General features: G+C 41.5%; 2 non-coding genes across 2 annotated transcripts; one reads left to right on the top strand and one right to left on the bottom strand.

Annotated features, from left to right (window-relative positions):
* Positions 1-713: 713 nt before the first annotated feature.
* Positions 714-788, bottom strand: Trnas-cga (transfer RNA serine (anticodon CGA)). The gene has a single exon. It is a non-coding gene; the product is annotated as a tRNA-Ser (tRNA).
* A 245-nt stretch (positions 789-1033) lies between these two features.
* Positions 1034-1108, top strand: Trnas-cga (transfer RNA serine (anticodon CGA)). The gene has a single exon. It is a non-coding gene; the product is annotated as a tRNA-Ser (tRNA).
* The last annotated feature ends 4898 nt before the right edge of the window (positions 1109-6006 follow it).

Here is a 6006-nt window from a genome sequence, read left to right as displayed (position 1 = left end):
GCTGGGTTTCACACGATCGTCTTTTTCGAAACCCATGCTGATTTCTAGTCTCCAGAAAAGTCATTATACTCGAACATAATACGTGTTCCAAAATTCTACAACTGATAGACGTTAGATATATAGGTCTATAGTTCTGCACATCTGTTCGATGTCCCTTCTTGAAAACTGGGATGACCTGTGCCCTTTTCCAATCCTTTGGAACGCTACGCTCTTCTAGAGACCTACGGTACACCGCTGCAAGAAGGGGGGCAAGTTCCTTCGCGTACTCTGTGTAAAATCGAACTGGTATCCCATCAGGTCCAGCGGCCTTTCCTCTTTTGAGCGATTTTAATTATTTCTCTATCCGGAATGAGATTTTCACTCTGCAGCGGAGTGTGCGCTGATATGAAACTTCCTGGCAGATTAAAACTGTGTGCCCAACCGAGACTCGAACTCGGGACCGTTGCCTTTCGCGAGCAAGTGCTCTACCAACTGAGCTACCGAAGCACGACTCACGCCCGGTACTCACAGCTTTACTTCTGCCAGTACCTCGTCTCCTACCTTCCAAACTTTACAGAAGCTCTCCAGCGAAACTTGCAGAACTAGCACTCCTGAAAGAAAGGATATTGCGGAGACATGGCTTAGCCACAGCCTGGGGGATGTTTCCAGAATGAGATTTTCACTCTGCAGCGGAGTGTACGCTGATATGAAACTTCCTGGCAGATTAAAACTGTGTGCCCGACCGAGACTCGAACTCGGGTCCTTTGCCTTTCGCGGGCAACTGCTCTACCAACTGAGCTACCGAAGCACGATTCACGCCCGGTACTCACAGCTTTGCTTCTGGCAGTACCTCGTCTCCTACCTTCCAAACTTTACAGAAGCTCTCCTGCGAAACTTGCAGAACTAGCACTCCTGAAAGAAAGGATATTGCGAAATATCCTTTCTTTCAGGAGTGCTAGTTCTGCAAGTTTCGCAGGAGAGCTTCTGTAAAGTTTGGAAGGTAGGAGACGAGGTACTGCCAGAAGCAAAGCTGTGAGTACCGGGCGTGAGTCGTGCTTCGGTAGCTCAGTTGGTAGAGCAGTTGCCCGCGAAAGGCAAAGGTCCCGAGTTCGAGTCTCGGTCGGACACACAGTTTTAATCTGCCAGGAAGTTTCATATCAGCGCACACTCCGCTGCAGAGTGAAAATCTCATTCTGGAAACATCCCCCAGGCTGTGGCTAACCCATGTCTCCGCAATATCCTTTCTTTCAGGAGTGCTAGTTCTGCAAGTTTCGCAGGAGAGCTTCTGTAAAGTTTGGAAGGTAGGAGACGAGGTACTGGCAGAAGTAAAGCTGTGAGTACCGGGCGTGAGTCGTGCTTCGGTAGCTCAGTTGGTAGAGCACTTGCCCGCGAAAGGCAAAGGTCCCGAGTTCGAGTCTCGGTCGGGCACACAGTTTTAATCTGCCAGGAAGTTTCATTTCTCTATCCCTCTGTCGTCTATTTCGATATCTACCATTTTGTCATCTGTGCGACAATCTAGAGAAGGAACTACAGTGCAGTCTTCCTCTGTGAAACAGCTTTGGAAAAAGAAATTTAGTATTCGGCCTTTAGTCTGTCATCCTCTGTTTCAGTACCATTTTGGTCACAGAGTGTCTGGACATTTTGTTCTGATCCACCTACCGCTTTGATATAAGACCAAAATTTCTTAGGATTTTCTGCCAAGTCAGTACATAGAACTTTACTTTCGAATTCATTGAACGCCTCTCACATGGCCCTCCTCACATTACATTTCGCTTCGCGTAATTTTTGTTTGTCTGCAAGGATAATTGTTCACGTTCTAGGAAAGCTGACTCTGATGACATCAGTTCTGGAATTCCCATGCTGATGTCAGCCAAATTCATGCCAAATACTGCAGTAATCCTCTACATGCACCATCTTATCTTTGTGTTCTTACTTAAGCCTGACACTTTCTTTCCCTAGTTATTCTGTACGAGTATTGATTTTCACGTTCTTTATGCCTCAGTGGATGAGTTTGTGTTTCAGCTTTAGTGTTTATGCCGTAGTAACTTTTATATTAATCCGTAATTATCCTGACATTACAAGAGGAATTTCTGTTGACTTGGAAATTTTTTTGGTTTACATGGCGTTTTAGCGGTCTCTGTCTCGCTTTTAGTACCACCCATACATGATTTTTCGTGGAAGAGCTGCGTAAGGATATCGCTCCTAATTGTTCACCTTGTAGATTCACATTTTTTTTTTCATTCTTACACACGTGTGTCACTGCCACAAAAGGTTTGCCGGCATTGATGTCAGCCAAATTCATGTCAAATACTGCAGTAATCCTCTACATGCTGCCTGCGTAGTAGTCTCTGCTGAATTCTCTGCTGTCTCCATCGTCACCGACGTCAAGAGCTGCTGCGTTCACACTCAAGTGGACACGCTCCAGCCTCAGCTGCTGTTTGCTACAACACGTCTATGCGGTACCATATAGAGTGTCGGTATTTCGCAGACTTTCTTCCGCAAGCCATCATGTGGTACATACCGTTTGAGTGGCATTATTGAGGTATGGTGAAAACTGATGCTGGAAGGGAAGAGAAAGGAAAGGGAAGGAATTATTGATCTCAGCTTCCTCAGGAATTCATGTGGAGTCAGCGGCGACGAGTGAAAAACGTGTGCCAGACCAGAACTCGAACCCAGAACCTCCTGCTTATTAGGCGGTTGCGTTAACCACTGCATCATCTGGACATTGTGCTTATTGCAAATGCAGGCATTGTCTCAGCACACTCCCTGGCCAACTCACACTCCCACATAGCATCACCTGTTTGCAGTTCCCATCCATGTCCTCCATGCTCGCTACTTTGAGAATCCCGCTGAAAGTCAAACTTAATTGTGCATCCGCACTGAACGCGGTGGTTCAGTGGCCCATCGAGGCGAATCAATTACGTGGATGCTTTGTGTCTGATCTTTTCAACACGTTCGAAAGAACAGACACACGCATTCATATAAAGCATCATTTAGTTGTAGTGATAATACGGTAGGGTCCGGTTGCTGAACAGATCCTATAGTTACCCTTGTGCCACAGTTCATTGAGGGAACTTAATATGTATTGAGTCTGACTGCACAGATGATACACCTGGAAAGACTAATCTGAGCCAAATATTTGAATAAGATTCTCCCATTCAATGTTCTTTACCTTAACTAGATGTGGAATTGTAGCTGTCTGAGAGTACCAGCATGCTGTAATTAGGCAAGAAACGAAGTGTACCCAGAGATCACTAGTGTCACTTGACCCCAGATTCAAATAATTTGCGATTCTGCGCCCACATGAATCCGTTAAATCTGATTCTCCAGATTCCTGAAGAAGAACTCAGTGAACTTGCTAGAAGACACCTTCCTGTACTCAATGACCTTCACGTAAAAGTATTTAATTGCCAGTCAGGTATTCAGGCATGTAGCTCATCATTGGCATCTGATACAGGGGGCAAACAAATAAATGTATACATATCAGTGTCTATAACATAACAAAATTTTGTATGCATTACAGTAGAAACATAAGATTATTTACATATTGTGTGCGTCTATCTCAAAAGACTTGTATGGCCGGAATGAAATCATTATGATGTTAAAACTAATGTTGATCTAGAAAACATAGAACTCCGTGGATATTTAAAATCTGTTTATAACCATGTCTATGTGCACACGATAGGGTTCGTTAACTGTCTTATCTCTGTGGTACACAGACTGTCGTATGTGCGTGTTATATAACAGTCGTCAAACGCTAAACAGCCACACTTATTGACTTATTGGTCTTATTGGGAGCTGCTGTCAGTGGATGAGACAATGGAATTTGTGATCAGGGCAAAGAATATTATAATACAGGTCTCTTGTTATCTCTCAGATTATACCTAGATATATCAGTGACATGCCCTTGCAATATATACTGAATACTGTGCTTGGACAACTAGTATATAAGGAAAGAGTATATAAAAAGTTTATGAGGGTAGAATGTATAGAGACAGGATTGATGTCAATTTTCATGAACAACACTCTGAGCTGGGTGGCCATAATGCGAACAAAGCCACTGGTATGCACACATTTATTTGCTTGTCCTCTGTATCAGACGTCGCTGATGATGAGCTACATACCAGAATGCCTTTGTATCCATTAAATATTTTACATGCAGCTCCTCGTGTAAACTAGATGTATTTTAACAAATACTGAAAGCTGTGGAGCACCAAGCACGTAAGATTTTCACCAAGTGTACTGTTTCGAAAACAGTGCGAAACGGTCGAGATTCTGCTATTTGAGTTCGAAGACTCTAGTGTGATCCAGGATGAACACCCTGATAATCTTACCAGAGAACTGAATTCTGCTCGATTGCTAAACATTGTCATGAGATGAAGTACAAGTCGAATTTATGTTATCCAAAACCCTGAAGCGCCCCTAATTTTTAAATTCAGATCACCCGTACATGATCCAGGTGCTTCTTGAGTGAAGGTGATGTCATTTTCTCCGACATATTACAGCCGGTACTCCTGAAGCTAGTGTTTGTGGTTAACAGTAAAACTCAATTACGAATGAGTTTCACAAGTACCCCTTAAATATAAAATGGTATTAAATGGAAACTGATATTAGTAAGTGAAGTAACTTCTTTCTGTAATTAGGATTTGATCAAGAAACTCATTGCACTGTAGAGATTTTAAAGTTATTGAACTAGGTGAAAGAAGGACTTCGTCTGATAATTGTGTGTTTTTATATAACGAATCACGTGCTGATCTGACACTACCCCACTTCATATTACTTATATAGTCAATGACAACCTTTTATAAGCACAAATAAATAAAGAACTGGAAATACGGCTCACATTCTCCTGGTCTGAATATGTAAATGATTTTAGTTCGCCATTCCGGTCACATCGTAGGATAATTGTCTGGTGTGGTAGAATGAAAATAAATTCTGCAGAAATATGTAGCAAGAGAACAGTAAGATAAAAATATATCGTGCAAACAATCGTTTAAGGATTCCAATAATTTTCCATTTTAAATGATAGCCACGGATTAATGGCAGTATTGGATAATTTCTTTCAAGTATAGGAACAGACTGTGAGATAACGAGCATTGCGCTCTCATTTAAATATATGGCCGAAAGAGTCAGCCTACAGGAATTGTGAAACGAGCCCTGTCGTCCAGGACTGCGTGCCACAAAGGGCGCAGATTCACCATGAGATGGGGAAACTCACAGGCATCTATTGTCTATTGAGGCCTAAGTGCTGTAGTGTGCAAGTGAGAAAGACGAGAACCTAGATCATAGCGAAACCCAGTAGAAGCCGTTTGTGGCCAAGGAGACGTAGCAGTGGTAAATATGGCGGACCTAAGATCGGCCATAAAGGGAAGCATTTATGACAACTATTTAATTCTGTAGTAAAACAGGGAATTAAGTCACAATAATTTTAATCTGCCATCCTCCATAAATCATCATGGTGATCCCAATCAAACTTGAATATTGATCATATCTATCATAATTTAGGATTTACTGTTAAAGTGAAATTAACAAGTTTTGTAACAAAGACCTGAACGCTAAAATCTGAACGCTTTGGTGGATCTTAACGATCGACATCTCATATAGAAGCGCATCATTAAAATGATTAACGTTGTAAGTATCAACTCTCTAACGTTATTTGTTTAAAATATATAGTAAATTTAAATTATCAGTATTTATAGTTAAGCATCAGATCATCATTTCCTCCACACAAAACACATTGAACGATGACAGCATGACACGTTATTGAATCAACAGGTAATAGAATATGTGTTGTAAAGTTTAGTGCATAATAGTTACTTTTGTTCTCTATTTATTTGTCAGAAAGCACGTTGGTGCAAGGCTACTGGCCTTGGCATTCAAAGCCGAGAAGGAAATTGTATTGGTTTTATGTAAAAGAATTTAACGTTTATTATGTAATAGATATTATTGTTACTTTATTTAGAACGTGAAAGTGGTCCAGCTTTGATTATTTAAATATGTTAAAATGTAAAATAATGTAGAATAAGC

The sequence above is a fragment of the Schistocerca serialis genome, chromosome 3, assembly GCF_023864345.2.
Source record: "Schistocerca serialis cubense isolate TAMUIC-IGC-003099 chromosome 3, iqSchSeri2.2, whole genome shotgun sequence".
Classification (NCBI taxonomy): Eukaryota; Metazoa; Arthropoda; class Insecta; order Orthoptera; family Acrididae; genus Schistocerca; species Schistocerca serialis.
Note: the sequence above shows the minus strand (reverse complement) of the source record. Positions and strands in the feature narration are given on the sequence as shown.